This window comes from Dermacentor andersoni, chromosome 3 (genome assembly GCF_023375885.2).
Source record: "Dermacentor andersoni chromosome 3, qqDerAnde1_hic_scaffold, whole genome shotgun sequence".
Classification (NCBI taxonomy): domain Eukaryota; kingdom Metazoa; phylum Arthropoda; class Arachnida; order Ixodida; family Ixodidae; genus Dermacentor; species Dermacentor andersoni.
The window spans coordinates 147,402,164-147,419,631 of record NC_092816.1 but is presented as its reverse complement, the minus strand read 5'-3'; the positions used below and the strand labels follow the sequence as shown (position 1 = coordinate 147,419,631).

Sequence of the window (17,468 nt, the reverse complement as noted above, 5' to 3'; positions counted from 1 at the left end):
TTAAGCATGCAAATTTGAGAAAAGCTTGAACGTTCGCTTGGCCAAGTAAGCGACCCCATTTTGGAGACCAGCCAAGGTAAGCATAGGTAATTTGATCGCTCAGGTCTCTCCTCAAATCCACGTATTAATCTTTCGCATTTTACTAAAGATTACCGTGGGGAGGGACACTCCAATGAGCCTATAGGCCAATTTTTGAGAGGCCTTGTCCGTTTGGGCAGGGCCTACTATTGAGATCAAAAGGAAGACTTACGTTGTTCAGTGACGCAGATATCGATGAACAAGGGTATTTGGCGTTACCGCTATGGCCGACTGAGCGTAGTAGCGTTACTGTTAGTAAAATGTAAGGCGCCCCTGCGCGCGCCGTTGTCGGCGCACAGATCCGTTGCAGCGTGGTGTAGAAGTGTAAGCTTTCAAAACTGCATGAATAATTTCGGAGAAAACTTTTAAACAGAAGCAACTCGCGCCCCAATACCTCAACTACACAGTAGATCACATCATGTGTCATATTACATAAGGTGCGCAGGCTGGTCCTTGAGGTGAGTTGATTGCAGACCATTCATCCATTATTTTTGCTATTGAAAAACACTGCATTCGGTACAGAGTAAAATGCTGAGTACGATAGACTATGTCCGGCTGCGTGGAATATTAGAACGAACATATTACATTACGGCATGTGATAAACACGTTGACACCGAGTACATGAAATTTCTAGATATAATTAAAAATGCCGTTGAACGGCGCTCTATGCCGACCCTTAAAAAATACAGCTAGCCAAATTAATTGTCCTTGGATGAATACTGGAATATTAATGTTGTAAAAAGATAAGGATCAATGGTACCACAAATGGTAACAGTTGAGATCAAAGGAACATTACATAACTCAATTTAAACGCTATCTAAATCTATCTATGTTTCCAATTAGGGAAAGGGAAAGAAAAACAATGTTATTCATCACTCTTGAAGCAGGCGGATGTAAATACAAGAAAAAATGATGGGACACGGTAAATTACGCAATCGGCTTAGGATCCAACATCTCTACTTTCCCTGAAACTGTTGACGAAGGTACAGCTGAATCATATTGTGCCTATTTTGCCTCCGTAGGGCCTAAGGTACATGCTGACGTTCCTTAAGGGAAAATGTAAGAGCGTGACAACAACACTTTTGCATTGCCTCACATACAAATTCAAGAATTAGTTACAACAGTAAGCAACCTTTCAGTCGCTAAGGCGGCAGAAGCATTACCTGTTAGGCTGATAAAAAACAACTTCGATATACTGGGAATCCATCTACTGCATATCTTAAACCATACGTTGGGAAATGGAGTGTATCCTGTCGGACTGCAGGTGAAGGAGGTGATACCTATCTTTAAAAGCGGTGAACGATCCGACATAGAAAAGTGCGGGCCGATATCGCTGCTAAATGCAATCAATACAGTTTTTGTAAAGGTACTTTGAAAGCGTATACAAAATTTTTAAAGGCTAATATGACATCATCTGTGCTAATCAGCATGGCTTCAGGCCCTAAACATCTACGTTTTCCGCAGTTATTGTTCGTACACAAATCATAAATACTGCACTGAATGGTAACAAACTTGCCATAGTAGTTTACTTAGATGTATCCAAAGCTTTCGATACGGTAGATCAGACAATACAGCAACAGAAATCGGAAGCTTAGGGTCTGAAAAGAAATATTTCTAATCTAATTAAAAGTTATTTTTCAAATAGGAAACAATATGTTGCTGTAAACAATCTAACCTCTCTACCGCAGAGCACTATTTTCTGTGTTCTGCAAGGTTCCGTGCTGAGCCTCTGTTTTTTTTTTTTTTTTCATAATAACGATCTTCCGTCAGGTCTGAAGGATTCTGAATCTATTATGCATGCCGATGACACTGGATTACTTTCCACAGGCGATAACTTGGAGGAACTGAAATGTAAAATTAAGAACTTAGCGAAGTATCACAATGGTACATAAGTAATAAGCTGACTATAACCAGAAAATAAAGTACACCGTGTTTCACTCGCGAATAACATAAATATATGACCACGTTGCATCAACTATTAACAACAAGAATGAGCTCAGCGTGTCGCAATGCAAGCAATATCTTGGTGCTGTGTTTCAGTCTGATATGCACTGGAAACAGCAAATTATTAATGTCTGCTCCAAATTAAGTCATGGCTGCCATGTATTACTAAGGGCTAGAGAGTGCTTTGGACTTTTGATTTCACGCGTTCTGTATTTCTCACTTGTGCTCGGCGATTTATGCCATTGCCTGCAAATGACTGGCAGGACATACAAAACATATTTAGACCATGTTTGTCGCCTTCAGTAACGTGTTTTTCGTATAATAAATTATTCAAGAAGTACTCACGCCAGTATGCTACTTTTTGAGCAGCCATGCATGTCACCCGTACATATTTCATATAAATTCAAGATAGCTGAAGTAGGAAATACAATAAATAAGGTCCAATAACGAGCTGTCCCTTACTATATTCAGATTATCAATGAAACAAACAAGAGCCGCTACAAACAGTCTATTTACTTTCCCGCCTTCTCATAATACCTACATCCATAGACCTGGACAATATAAAGGAGCCTACGTCTGTAATGAAGTTCCAAACGAAGTAATGGAAAGAAATGAATGATTCGCATCGTTAAAACATCTTTTCCTGATTTCTATGGAAATATGTTGGAATGGAGAAGCGTGTAAATGAATTTACAAAACAAGAAACAGCTCGTTTTTATTTTCGATGCCCTGTCGGTGCGTTGGACATTCCTTGGACTTTCTGCTTCGGTCGAATATACGACAAAGTTATATACTTAAGCTTGCCAATTTTCTTGCGTTTTACTGAAGTGTGTTGTGATTGAGCCCATTCATCAAAAAGTCTGCTAATATTATTGTATTTGTTTAGTTTGCGGACCCATCACTAGCCTTGGAGGCTATGGGTGGGACCAACTGCGTGTGTATTGTCTTTTAGAACTAATAATAAAAGTATTCGGTTAAAAAAGAAGTCCTCCACACGCGTTTAAAACTTCGATGTTCAACACCAGATGGCGACTGCTGCGCATGAAAAATGGCAGGCGTGCAGTGCAAGCAATCCGGGCTATTTTTAATATGTTATTAGATTTTAAACGTGAATATGGCAATATGTAATATTTCTCTATTAAGAAGTACACGTAGAAAAGCCCAGTCAGCTATATACTTGCTAAAGAATAAGGAGAGTTGAGTTTTAAGCATGCAAATTTGAGAAAAGCTTGAACGTTCGCTTGGCCAAGTAAGCGACCCCATTTTGGAGACCAGCCAAGGTAAGCATAGGTAATTTCATCGCTCAGGTCTCTCCTCAAATCCACGTATTAATCTTTCGCCTTTTACTAAAGATTACCGTGGGGAGGGACACTCCAATGAGCCTATAGGCCAATTTTTGAGAGGCCTTGTCCGTTTGGGCAGGGCCTACTATTGAGATCAAAAGGAAGACTTACGTTGTTCAGTGACGCAGATATCGATGAACAAGGGTATTTGGCGTTACCGCTATGGCCGACTGAGCGTAGTAGCGTTACTGTTAGTAAAATGTAAGGCGCCCCTGCGCGCGCCGTTGTCGGCGCACAGATCCGTTGCAGCGTGGTGTAGAAGTGTAAGCTTTCAAAACTGCATGAATAATTTCGGAGAAAACTTTTAAACAGAAGCAACTCGCGCCCCAATACCTCAACTACACAGTAGATCACATCATGTGTCATGTTACATAAGGTGCGCAGGCTGGTCCTTGAGGTGAGTTGATTGCAGACCATTCATCCATTATTTTTGCTATTGAAAAACACTGCATTCGGTACAGAGTAAAATGCTGAGTACGATAGACTATGTCCGGCTGCGTGGAATATTAGAACGAACATATTACATTACGGCATGTGATAAACACGTTGACACCGAGTACATGAAATTTCTAGATATAATTAAAAATGCCGTTGAACGGCGCTCTATGCCGACCCTTAAAAAATACAGCTAGCCAAATTAATTGTCCTTGGATGAATACTGGAATATTAATGTTGTAAAAAGATAAGGATCAATGGTACCACAAATGGTAACAGTTGAGATCAAAGGAACATTACATAACTCAATTTAAACGCTATCTAAATCTATCTATGTTTCCAATTAGGGAAAGGGAAAGAAAAACAATGTTATTCATCACTCTTGAAGCAGGCGGATGTAAATACAAGAAAAAATGATGGGACACGGTAAATTACGCAATCGGCTTAGGATCCAACATCTCTACTTTCCCTGAAACTGTTGACGAAGGTACAGCTGAATCATATTGTGCCTATTTTGCCTCCGTAGGGCCTAAGGTACATGCTGACGTTCCTTAAGGGAAAATGTAAGAGCGTGACAACAACACTTTTGCATTGCCTCACATACAAATTCAAGAATTAGTTACAACAGTAAGCAACCTTTCAGTCGCTAAGGCGGCAGAAGCATTACCTGTTAGGCTGATAAAAAACAACTTCGATATACTGGGAATCCATCTACTGCATATCTTAAACCATACGTTGGGAAATGGAGTGTATCCTGTCGGACTGCAGGTGAAGGAGGTGATACCTATCTTTAAAAGCGGTGAACGATCCGACATAGAAAAGTGCGGGCCGATATCGCTGCTAAATGCAATCAATACAGTTTTTGTAAAGGTACTTTGAAAGCGTATACAAAATTTTTAAAGGCTAATATGACATCATCTGTGCTAATCAGCATGGCTTCAGGCCCTAAACATCTACGTTTTCCGCAGTTATTGTTCGTACACAAATCATAAATACTGCACTGAATGGTAACAAACTTGCCATAGTAGTTTACTTAGATGTATCCAAAGCTTTCGATACGGTAGATCAGACAATACAGCAACAGAAATCGGAAGCTTAGGGTCTGAAAAGAAATATTTCTAATCTAATTAAAAGTTATTTTTCAAATAGGAAACAATATGTTGCTGTAAACAATCTAACCTCTCTACCGCAGAGCACTATTTTCTGTGTTCTGCAAGGTTCCGTGCTGAGCCTCTGTTTTTTTTTTTTTTTTCATAATAACGATCTTCCGTCAGGTCTGAAGGATTCTGAATCTATTATGCATGCCGATGACACTGGATTACTTTCCACAGGCGATAACTTGGAGGAACTGAAATGTAAAATTAAGAACTTAGCGAAGTATCACAATGGTACATAAGTAATAAGCTGACTATAACCAGAAAATAAAGTACACCGTGTTTCACTCGCGAATAACATAAATATATGACCACGTTGCATCAACTATTAACAACAAGAATGAGCTCAGCGTGTCGCAATGCAAGCAATATCTTGGTGCTGTGTTTCAGTCTGATATGCACTGGAAACAGCAAATTATTAATGTCTGCTCCAAATTAAGTCATGGCTGCCATGTATTACTAAGGGCTAGAGAGTGCTTTGGACTTTTGATTTCACGCGTTCTGTATTTCTCACTTGTGCTCGGCGATTTATGCCATTGCCTGCAAATGACTGGCAGGACATACAAAACATATTTAGACCATGTTTGTCGCCTTCAGTAACGTGTTTTTCGTATAATAAATTATTCAAGAAGTACTCACGCCAGTATGCTACTTTTTGAGCAGCCATGCATGTCACCCGTACATATTTCATATAAATTCAAGATAGCTGAAGTAGGAAATACAATAAATAAGGTCCAATAACGAGCTGTCCCTTACTATATTCAGATTATCAATGAAACAAACAAGAGCCGCTACAAACAGTCTATTTACTTTCCCGCCTTCTCATAATACCTACATCCATAGACCTGGACAATATAAAGGAGCCTACGTGTGTAATGAAGTTCCAAACGAAGTAATGGAAAGAAATGAATGATTCGCATCGTTAAAACATCTTTTCCTGATTTCTATGGAAATATGTTGGAATGGAGAAGCGTGTAAATGAATTTACAAAACAAGAAACAGCTCGTTTTTATTTTCGATGCCCTGTCGGTGCGTTGGACATTCCTTGGACTTTCTGCTTCGGTCGAATATACCACAAAGTTATATACTTAAGCTTGCCAATTTTCTTGCGTTTTACTGAAGTGTGTTGTGATTGAGCCCATTCATCAAAAAGTCTGCTAATATTATTGTATTTGTTTAGTTTGCGGACCCATCACTAGCCTTGGAGGCTATGGGTGGGACCAACTGCGTGTGTATTGTCTTTTAGAACTAATAATAAAAGTATTCGGTTAAAAAAGAAGTCCTCCACACGCGTTTAAAACTTCGATGTTCAACACCAGATGGCGACTGCTGCGCATGAAAAATGGCAGGCGTGCAGTGCAAGCAATCCGGGCTATTTTTAATATGTTATTAGATTTTAAACGTGAATATGGCAATATGTAATATTTCTCTATTAAGAAGTACACGTAGAAAAGCCCAGTCAGCTATATACTTGCTAAAGAATAAGGAGAGTTGAGTTTTAAGCATGCAAATTTGAGAAAAGCTTGAACGTTCGCTTGGCCAAGTAAGCGACCCCATTTTGGAGACCAGCCAAGGTAAGCATAGGTAATTTCATCGCTCAGGTCTCTCCTCAAATCCACGTATTAATCTTTCGCCTTTTACTAAAGATTACCGTGGGGAGGGACACTCCAATGAGCCTATAGGCCAATTTTTGAGAGGCCTTGTCCGTTTGGGCAGGGCCTACTATTGAGATCAAAAGGAAGACTTACGTTGTTCAGTGACGCAGATATCGATGAACAAGGGTATTTGGCGTTACCGCTATGGCCGACTGAGCGTAGTAGCGTTACTGTTAGTAAAATGTAAGGCGCCCCTGCGCGCGCCGTTGTCGGCGCACAGATCCGTTGCAGCGTGGTGTAGAAGTGTAAGCTTTCAAAACTGCATGAATAATTTCGGAGAAAACTTTTAAACAGAAGCAACTCGCGCCCCAATACCTCAACTACACAGTAGATCACATCATGTGTCATGTTACATAAGGTGCGCAGGCTGGTCCTTGAGGTGAGTTGATTGCAGACCATTCATCCATTATTTTTGCTATTGAAAAACACTGCATTCGGTACAGAGTAAAATGCTGAGTACGATAGACTATGTCCGGCTGCGTGGAATATTAGAACGAACATATTACATTACGGCATGTGATAAACACGTTGACACCGAGTACATGAAATTTCTAGATATAATTAAAAATGCCGTTGAACGGCGCTCTATGCCGACCCTTAAAAAATACAGCTAGCCAAATTAATTGTCCTTGGATGAATACTGGAATATTAATGTTGTAAAAAGATAAGGATCAATGGTACCACAAATGGTAACAGTTGAGATCAAAGGAACATTACATAACTCAATTTAAACGCTATCTAAATCTATCTATGTTTCCAATTAGGGAAAGGGAAAGAAAAACAATGTTATTCATCACTCTTGAAGCAGGCGGATGTAAATACAAGAAAAAATGATGGGACACGGTAAATTACGCAATCGGCTTAGGATCCAACATCTCTACTTTCCCTGAAACTGTTGACGAAGGTACAGCTGAATCATATTGTGCCTATTTTGCCTCCGTAGGGCCTAAGGTACATGCTGACGTTCCTTAAGGGAAAATGTAAGAGCGTGACAACAACACTTTTGCATTGCCTCACATACAAATTCAAGAATTAGTTACAACAGTAAGCAACCTTTCAGTCGCTAAGGCGGCAGAAGCATTACCTGTTAGGCTGATAAAAAACAACTTCGATATACTGGGAATCCATCTACTGCATATCTTAAACCATACGTTGGGAAATGGAGTGTATCCTGTCGGACTGCAGGTGAAGGAGGTCATACCTATCTTTAAAAGCGGTGAACGATCCGACATAGAAAAGTGCGGGCCGATATCGCTGCTAAATGCAATCAATACAGTTTTTGTAAAGGTACTTTGAAAGCGTATACAAAATTTTTAAAGGCTAATATGACATCATCTGTGCTAATCAGCATGGCTTCAGGCCCTAAACATCTACGTTTTCCGCAGTTATTGTTCGTACACAAATCATAAATACTGCACTGAATGGTAACAAACTTGCCATAGTAGTTTACTTAGATGTATCCAAAGCTTTCGATACGGTAGATCAGACAATACAGCAACAGAAATCGGAAGCTTAGGGTCTGAAAAGAAATATTTCTAATCTAATTAAAAGTTATTTTTCAAATAGGAAACAATATGTTGCTGTAAACAATCTAACCTCTCTACCGCAGAGCACTATTTTCTGTGTTCTGCAAGGTTCCGTGCTGAGCCTCTGTTTTTTTTTTTTTTTTTCATAATAACGATCTTCCGTCAGGTCTGAAGGATTCTGAATCTATTATGCATGCCGATGACACTGGATTACTTTCCACAGGCGATAACTTGGAGGAACTGAAATGTAAAATTAAGAACTTAGCGAAGTATCACAATGGTACATAAGTAATAAGCTGACTATAACCAGAAAATAAAGTACACCGTGTTTCACTCGCGAATAACATAAATATATGACCACGTTGCATCAACTATTAACAACAAGAATGAGCTCAGCGTGTCGCAATGCAAGCAATATCTTGGTGCTGTGTTTCAGTCTGATATGCACTGGAAACAGCAAATTATTAATGTCTGCTCCAAATTAAGTCATGGCTGCCATGTATTACTAAGGGCTAGAGAGTGCTTTGGACTTTTGATTTCACGCGTTCTGTATTTCTCACTTGTGCTCGGCGATTTATGCCATTGCCTGCAAACGACTGGCAGGACATACAAAACATATTTAGACCATGTTTGTCGCCTTCAGTAACGTGTTTTTCGTATAATAAATTATTCAAGAAGTACTCACGCCAGTATGCTACTTTTTGAGCAGCCATGCATGTCACCCGTACATATTTCATATAAATTCAAGATAGCTGAAGTAGGAAATACAATAAATAAGGTCCAATAACGAGCTGTCCCTTACTATATTCAGATTATCAATGAAACAAACAAGAGCCGCTACAAACAGTCTATTTACTTTCCCGCCTTCTCATAATACCTACATCCATAGACCTGGACAATATAAAGGAGCCTACGTGTGTAATGAAGTTCCAAACGAAGTAATGGAAAGAAATGAATGATTCGCATCGTTAAAACATCTTTTCCTGATTTCTATGGAAATATGTTGGAATGGAGAAGCGTGTAAATGAATTTACAAAACAAGAAACAGCTCGTTTTTATTTTTGATGCCCTGTCGGTGCGTTGGACATTCCTTGGACTTTCTGCTTCGGTCGAATATACCACAAAGTTATATACTTAAGCTTGCCAATTTTCTTGCGTTTTACTGAAGTGTGTTGTGATTGAGCCCATTCATCAAAAAGTCTGCTAATATTATTGTATTTGTTTAGTTTGCGGACCCATCACTAGCCTTGGAGGCTATGGGTGGGACCAACTGCGTGTGTATTGTCTTTTAGAACTAATAATAAAAGTATTCGGTTAAAAAAGAAGTCCTCCACACGCGTTTAAAACTTCGATGTTCAACACCAGATGGCGACTGCTGCGCATGAAAAATGGCAGGCGTGCAGTGCAAGCAATCCGGGCTATTTTTAATATGTTATTAGATTTTAAACGTGAATATGGCAATATGTAATATTTCTCTATTAAGAAGTACACGTAGAAAAGCCCAGTCAGCTATATACTTGCTAAAGAATAAGGAGAGTTGAGTTTTAAGCATGCAAATTTGAGAAAAGCTTGAACGTTCGCTTGGCCAAGTAAGCGACCCCATTTTGGAGACCAGCCAAGGTAAGCATAGGTAATTTCATCGCTCAGGTCTCTCCTCAAATCCACGTATTAATCTTTCGCCTTTTACTAAAGATTACCGTGGGGAGGGACACTCCAATGAGCCTATAGGCCAATTTTTGAGAGGCCTTGTCCGTTTGGGCAGGGCCTACTATTGAGATCAAAAGGAAGACTTACGTTGTTCAGTGACGCAGATATCGATGAACAAGGGTATTTGGCGTTACCGCTATGGCCGACTGAGCGTAGTAGCGTTACTGTTAGTAAAATGTAAGGCGCCCCTGCGCGCGCCGTTGTCGGCGCACAGATCCGTTGCAGCGTGGTGTAGAAGTGTAAGCTTTCAAAACTGCATGAATAATTTCGGAGAAAACTTTTAAACAGAAGCAACTCGCGCCCCAATACCTCAACTACACAGTAGATCACATCATGTGTCATGTTACATAAGGTGCGCAGGCTGGTCCTTGAGGTGAGTTGATTGCAGACCATTCATCCATTATTTTTGCTATTGAAAAACACTGCATTCGGTACAGAGTAAAATGCTGAGTACGATAGACTATGTCCGGCTGCGTGGAATATTAGAACGAACATATTACATTACGGCATGTGATAAACACGTTGACACCGAGTACATGAAATTTCTAGATATAATTAAAAATGCCGTTGAACGGCGCTCTATGCCGACCCTTAAAAAATACAGCTAGCCAAATTAATTGTCCTTGGATGAATACTGGAATATTAATGTTGTAAAAAGATAAGGATCAATGGTACCACAAATGGTAACAGTTGAGATCAAAGGAACATTACATAACTCAATTTAAACGCTATCTAAATCTATCTATGTTTCCAATTAGGGAAAGGGAAAGAAAAACAATGTTATTCATCACTCTTGAAGCAGGCGGATGTAAATACAAGAAAAAATGATGGGACACGGTAAATTACGCAATCGGCTTAGGATCCAACATCTCTACTTTCCCTGAAACTGTTGACGAAGGTACAGCTGAATCATATTGTGCCTATTTTGCCTCCGTAGGGCCTAAGGTACATGCTGACGTTCCTTAAGGGAAAATGTAAGAGCGTGACAACAACACTTTTGCATTGCCTCACATACAAATTCAAGAATTAGTTACAACAGTAAGCAACCTTTCAGTCGCTAAGGCGGCAGAAGCATTACCTGTTAGGCTGATAAAAAACAACTTCGATATACTGGGAATCCATCTACTGCATATCTTAAACCATACGTTGGGAAATGGAGTGTATCCTGTCGGACTGCAGGTGAAGGAGGTCATACCTATCTTTAAAAGCGGTGAACGATCCGACATAGAAAAGTGCGGGCCGATATCGCTGCTAAATGCAATCAATACAGTTTTTGTAAAGGTACTTTGAAAGCGTATACAAAATTTTTAAAGGCTAATATGACATCATCTGTGCTAATCAGCATGGCTTCAGGCCCTAAACATCTACGTTTTCCGCAGTTATTGTTCGTACACAAATCATAAATACTGCACTGAATGGTAACAAACTTGCCATAGTAGTTTACTTAGATGTATCCAAAGCTTTCGATACGGTAGATCAGACAATACAGCAACAGAAATCGGAAGCTTAGGGTCTGAAAAGAAATATTTCTAATCTAATTAAAAGTTATTTTTCAAATAGGAAACAATATGTTGCTGTAAACAATCTAACCTCTCTACCGCAGAGCACTATTTTCTGTGTTCTGCAAGGTTCCGTGCTGAGCCTCTGTTTTTTTTTTTTTTTTTTTTCATAATAACGATCTTCCGTCAGGTCTGAAGGATTCTGAATCTATTATGCATGCCGATGACACTGGATTACTTTCCACAGGCGATAACTTGGAGGAACTGAAATGTAAAATTAAGAACTTAGCGAAGTATCACAATGGTACATAAGTAATAAGCTGACTATAACCAGAAAATAAAGTACACCGTGTTTCACTCGCGAATAACATAAATATATGACCACGTTGCATCAACTATTAACAACAAGAATGAGCTCAGCGTGTCGCAATGCAAGCAATATCTTGGTGCTGTGTTTCAGTCTGATATGCACTGGAAACAGCAAATTATTAATGTCTGCTCCAAATTAAGTCATGGCTGCCATGTATTACTAAGGGCTAGAGAGTGCTTTGGACTTTTGATTTCACGCGTTCTGTATTTCTCACTTGTGCTCGGCGATTTATGCCATTGCCTGCAAACGACTGGCAGGACATACAAAACATATTTAGACCATGTTTGTCGCCTTCAGTAACGTGTTTTTCGTATAATAAATTATTCAAGAAGTACTCACGCCAGTATGCTACTTTTTGAGCAGCCATGCATGTCACCCGTACATATTTCATATAAATTCAAGATAGCTGAAGTAGGAAATACAATAAATAAGGTCCAATAACGAGCTGTCCCTTACTATATTCAGATTATCAATGAAACAAACAAGAGCCGCTACAAACAGTCTATTTACTTTCCCGCCTTCTCATAATACCTACATCCATAGACCTGGACAATATAAAGGAGCCTACGTGTGTAATGAAGTTCCAAACGAAGTAATGGAAAGAAATGAATGATTCGCATCGTTAAAACATCTTTTCCTGATTTCTATGGAAATATGTTGGAATGGAGAAGCGTGTAAATGAATTTACAAAACAAGAAACAGCTCGTTTTTATTTTTGATGCCCTGTCGGTGCGTTGGACATTCCTTGGACTTTCTGCTTCGGTCGAATATACCACAAAGTTATATACTTAAGCTTGCCAATTTTCTTGCGTTTTACTGAAGTGTGTTGTGATTGAGCCCATTCATCAAAAAGTCTGCTAATATTATTGTATTTGTTTAGTTTGCGGACCCATCACTAGCCTTGGAGGCTATGGGTGGGACCAACTGCGTGTGTATTGTCTTTTAGAACTAATAATAAAAGTATTCGGTTAAAAAAGAAGTCCTCCACACGCGTTTAAAACTTCGATGTTCAACACCAGATGGCAACTGCTGCGCATGAAAAATGGCAGGCGTGCAGTGCAAGCAATCCGGGCTATTTTTAATATGTTATTAGATTTTAAACGTGAATATGGCAATATGTAATATTTCTCTATTAAGAAGTACACGTAGAAAAGCCCAGTCAGCTATATACTTGCTAAAGAATAAGGAGAGTTGAGTTTTAAGCATGCAAATTTGAGAAAAGCTTGAACGTTCGCTTGGCCAAGTAAGCGACCCCATTTTGGAGACCAGCCAAGGTAAGCATAGGTAATTTCATCGCTCAGGTCTCTCCTCAAATCCACGTATTAATCTTTCGCCTTTTACTAAAGATTACCGTGGGGAGGGACACTCCAATGAGCCTATAGGCCAATTTTTGAGAGGCCTTGTCCGTTTGGGCAGGGCCTACTATTGAGATCAAAAGGAAGACTTACGTTGTTCAGTGACGCAGATATCGATGAACAAGGGTATTTGGCGTTACCGCTATGGCCGACTGAGCGTAGTAGCGTTACTGTTAGTAAAATGTAAGGCGCCCCTGCGCGCGCCGTTGTCGGCGCACAGATCCGTTGCAGCGTGGTGTAGAAGTGTAAGCTTTCAAAACTGCATGAATAATTTCGGAGAAAACTTTTAAACAGAAGCAACTCGCGCCCCAATACCTCAACTACACAGTAGATCACATCATGTGTCATATTACATAAGGTGCGCAGGCTGGTCCTTGAGGTGAGTTGATTGCAGACCATTCATCCATTATTTTTGCTATTGAAAAACACTGCATTCGGTACAGAGTAAAATGCTGAGTACGATAGACTACGTCCGGCTGCGTGGAATATTAGAACGAACATATTTCATTACGGCATGTGATAAACACGTTGACACCGAGTACATGAAATTTCTAGATATAATTAAAAATGCCGTTGAACGGCGCTCTATGCCGACCCTTAAAAAATACAGCTAGCCAAATTAATTGTCCTTGGATGAATACTGGAATATTAATGTTGTAAAAAGATAAGGATCAATGGTGCCACAAATGGTAACAGTTGAGATCAAAGGAACATTACATAACTCAATTTAAACGCTATCTAAATCTATCTATGTTTCCAATTAGGGAAAGGGAAAGAAAAACAATGTTATTCATCACTCTTGAAGCAGGCGGATGTAAATACAAGAAAAAATGATGGGACACGGTAAATTACGCAATCGGCTTAGGATCCAACATCTCTACTTTCCCTGAAACTGTTGACGAAGAGTTGACTGTTGGGCTAGTTGGTCGTCCATATTTGAAGTAGTAGCTTAGCGCAAAAAAGCACAGACACAAGGAAGACAGACAAGGACAAGCGCTACTCACAACTGTTTAATGGAAGGAAGGATAGTACATATGTATATATATCCTCTTGTCACGCATGCGCCTACCAAGCAGAAGAGAAGCCAGTACATGCACATCAAAGGCGGTTGCGCAAGAAGTTAAATTCGGCATCCAGTAATGTGATCGAAGGCTCACTCACACATCTATTTCTAGAAATTCATCTTGATAAAGAAGGCCTCAAGTGCGAGCCTGGAAGACGCGTTGCCGCTCCTGCCAAGAATGGTTGTCGCAGAAAATCGAGCGTCGCAACCACACGCGGTGACATGAGCCACCAAATGTGCGCCCTTATCCTCTTTTTTCTTTAGTTTTTGCGCATGTTCCCTTAAACGGTCATTCACACAACGCTCAGTTTGTCCAATGTAACGCTGCCCACAAGGGTGCAAGGGAATTGCATAAACAACCCCTCTGGAGCACTCAACAAAGGGCTTCTCATGCCTCGTGCGGCAGCCCCGCCTGCTCTCACAGCAAACTCGAGAACACAGCTTCGAAAGCTTGTTGGGTGCAGAGAAAACCAGAGGAATACCATGACGGTTAGCAACCTTTTTAAGGTTGTGTGACACCTTGTGTACATAAGGAATAACCTCTGGTCTTACCTTCGGTCGTTCGACCTCTGCGCTCGCCCTTCGTGCTCCAAGCTTAACTTTTTGCAGAAGAGACTCATACTATAGCATTGACGACCGTCAAAGGGAAACCAGCTGCCAAAAGGCGTCCAACTTGGTTCGTAAAACTAGACCGCATTTGGTGTGCGCACGATTTCCGCAAAGCCGATTCCAAGCAAAGACTACCAACTGCTCGCTTCACCACTTTAGAGTGTGCGGAATCGTACGGCAGCAATTGCTTCATAGCTCGCGGTTGATAGGACCAGCAGACATGGCCAACTTCAAAAGACAGTTTTAAATCTAAGAACTGTAGGCCTGTGTCGTCAGGAAGTTCATGGGTAAATACAAGCCCTTGGCCTTGGTTGTTAAAAGCTTCTAAAATAAAAGCAAGGGATGTAAAGTCACCCTTATTGTTTAAAAGCACTAAAAAATCATCAACATACCTAAAGACTTTTAAAACCTGCCCCCCATTAAAAACCTGCTCTAAAGACCTATCACCAAAAGACAAAAAAATGTCGCGCAAAATAGGAGCAACACAAGACCCAATACACACTCCCCGGCGTTGCAGATATGGCTGCTCGTTGTAAAGTATAAAAGTCACACTTAAATAAAACTCGAGCAATGTTAAAAAGCTGTCCACTGAAAGGCCCGCCGAGTTCTGGAAGTCGAACACGTCGTTGTATTCAAAACATTCCCTTAAGGAAACGAGAAGCTTGTCCTGAGGAATTGAGTAGAAAAGATCTTCTACGTCAACGGAAAAACCATACTTAATGCCGTCATTACACTTTACAAATTGCGCGACCTCCGAAGAACTTTTAACACGGAAAGGGTCATCCACTTGTAGCGTCTTAAGCTTATTCAAAAGAAAAAGGCTCACGCAATGCTGCCACGCCCCGCGCTCGCTAACGATAGTTCTGAAAGGAATATCGGGCTTGTGCGTTTTCGCGGTAAAGAACACGGTCAAACAGCTTTCTTTGCTATTCTTGATACCTTTAGCAAGGGTGGTCAAGTTCAAACTTCTGCAGAACTCGATGAAGTTCGACTTGACTCTAACTGCACTCTTACTAATGGGAACGAAATTCTTATTCACCGCTGCCTGCGCTTTTTCGTCAAACCGACCTTTTGGCAACACAACAAACCCTCCTTCCTTATCTGACTGCAACAGCATAAGCTCATTTTGCTTGAAATACTTTACGACACCTTCTAAGCTCTTTTTAGCATGAACGTCTGAAGCCCTGCTTGAACACCTTGAGATAGAGTAAAGTCCCTCCTTCAGACACTGGTCATGGTCCTCTTGGCTACACCTTGCAGAGACGTCTCGGTTAAGACCTACCAGGTCATGGGGCCGGACGGAGGGTGGAACGGCATACTTCGGACCTTTTTCCAGTAGCCTGGAAACGTCCCCGGGGAGTGAAACTTGGTCTAAAACGACCACCGGTTTTCCCTGTGCACGATTGGCGGTCGATGACCTCAGAAGGAAGCTCAGCATAGTCCTCCACCTTGTCTCCGTGATATGAGCCGCAAGTTTTCTAAACTCACGCAGCTTACTGCTTGCTAGCCAATCCGGATTACCGTAGTGGCACAACACGCGCAACCAGTCTTGCAGAAGTCGGACTTGGCGCCAGAGCTCAGACTTCAATAGTTTGCAAAGCCTCTTGAGGTGTCCCCAGGACGGCTTCACCAAACCAAACAGAGCACAAACATCTCGAGGGTATATCCCTTTCCGGACACAGAAGCCGTGGCAGCATTGCGTGAGCCTTTTTCTTTTGAATAAGCTTAAGACGCTACAAGTGGATGACCCTTTCCGTGTTAAAAGTTCTTCGGAGGTCGCGCAATTTGTAAAGTGTAATGACGGCATTAAGTATGGTTTTTCCGTTGACGTAGAAGATCTGTTCTACTCAATTCCTCAGGACAAGCTTCTCGTTTCCTTAAGGGAATGTTTTGAATACAACGACGTGGTCGACTTCCAGAACTCGGCGGGCCTTTCAGTGGACAGCTTTTTAACATTGCTCGAGTTTTATTTAAGTGTGACTTTTATACTTTACAACGAGCAGCCATATCTGCAACGCCGGGGAGTGTGTATTGGGTCTTGTGTTGCTCCTATTTTGTGCGACATTTTTTTGTCTTTTGTTGATAGGTCTTTAGAGCAGGTTTTTAATGGGGGGCAGGTTTTAAAAGTCTTTAGGTATGTTGATGATTTTTTAGTGCTTTTAAACAATAAGGGTGACTTTACATCCCTTGCTTTTATTTTAGAAGCTTTTAACAACCAAGGCCAAGGGCTTGTATTTACCCATGAACTTCCTGACGACACAGGCCTACAGTTCTTAGATTTAAAACTGTCTTTTGAAGTTGGCCATGTCTGCTGGTCCTATCAACCGCGAGCCATGAAGCAATTGCTGCCGTACGATTCCGCACACTCTAAAGTGGTGAAGCGAGCAGTTGGTAGTCTTTGCTTGGAATCGGCTTTGCGGAAATCGTGCGCACACCAAATGCGGTCTAGTTTTACGAACCAAGTTGGACGCCTTTTGGCAGCTGGTTTCCCTTTGACGGTCGTCAATGCTATAGTAGAGTCTCTTCTGCAAAAAGTTAAGCTTGGAGCACGAAGGGCGAGCGCAGAGGTCGAACGACCGAAGGTAAGACCAGAGGTTATTCCTTATGTACACAAGGTGTCACACAACCTTAAAAAGGTTGCTAACCGTCATGGTATTCCTCTGGTTTTCTCTGCACCCAACAAGCTTTCGAAGCTGTGTTCTCGAGTTTGCTGTAAGAGCAGGCGGGGCT

General features: G+C 40.9%; 5 pseudogenes; all 5 read left to right on the top strand.

Moving 5' to 3' along the window:
- The first annotated feature begins 95 nt into the window (after window positions 1–95).
- Window positions 96–218, top strand: LOC140216893 (U5 spliceosomal RNA; annotated as a pseudogene).
- A 3,103-nt stretch (window positions 219–3,321) lies between these two features.
- LOC140216871 (U5 spliceosomal RNA) lies at window positions 3,322–3,444 on the top strand (annotated as a pseudogene).
- Window positions 3,445–6,547: 3,103 nt separating this feature from the next.
- On the top strand, window positions 6,548–6,670 carry LOC140216870 (U5 spliceosomal RNA; annotated as a pseudogene).
- Window positions 6,671–9,774: 3,104 nt separating this feature from the next.
- On the top strand, window positions 9,775–9,897 carry LOC140216869 (U5 spliceosomal RNA; annotated as a pseudogene).
- Window positions 9,898–13,004: 3,107 nt separating this feature from the next.
- On the top strand, window positions 13,005–13,127 carry LOC140216868 (U5 spliceosomal RNA; annotated as a pseudogene).
- The last annotated feature ends 4,341 nt before the right edge of the window (window positions 13,128–17,468 follow it).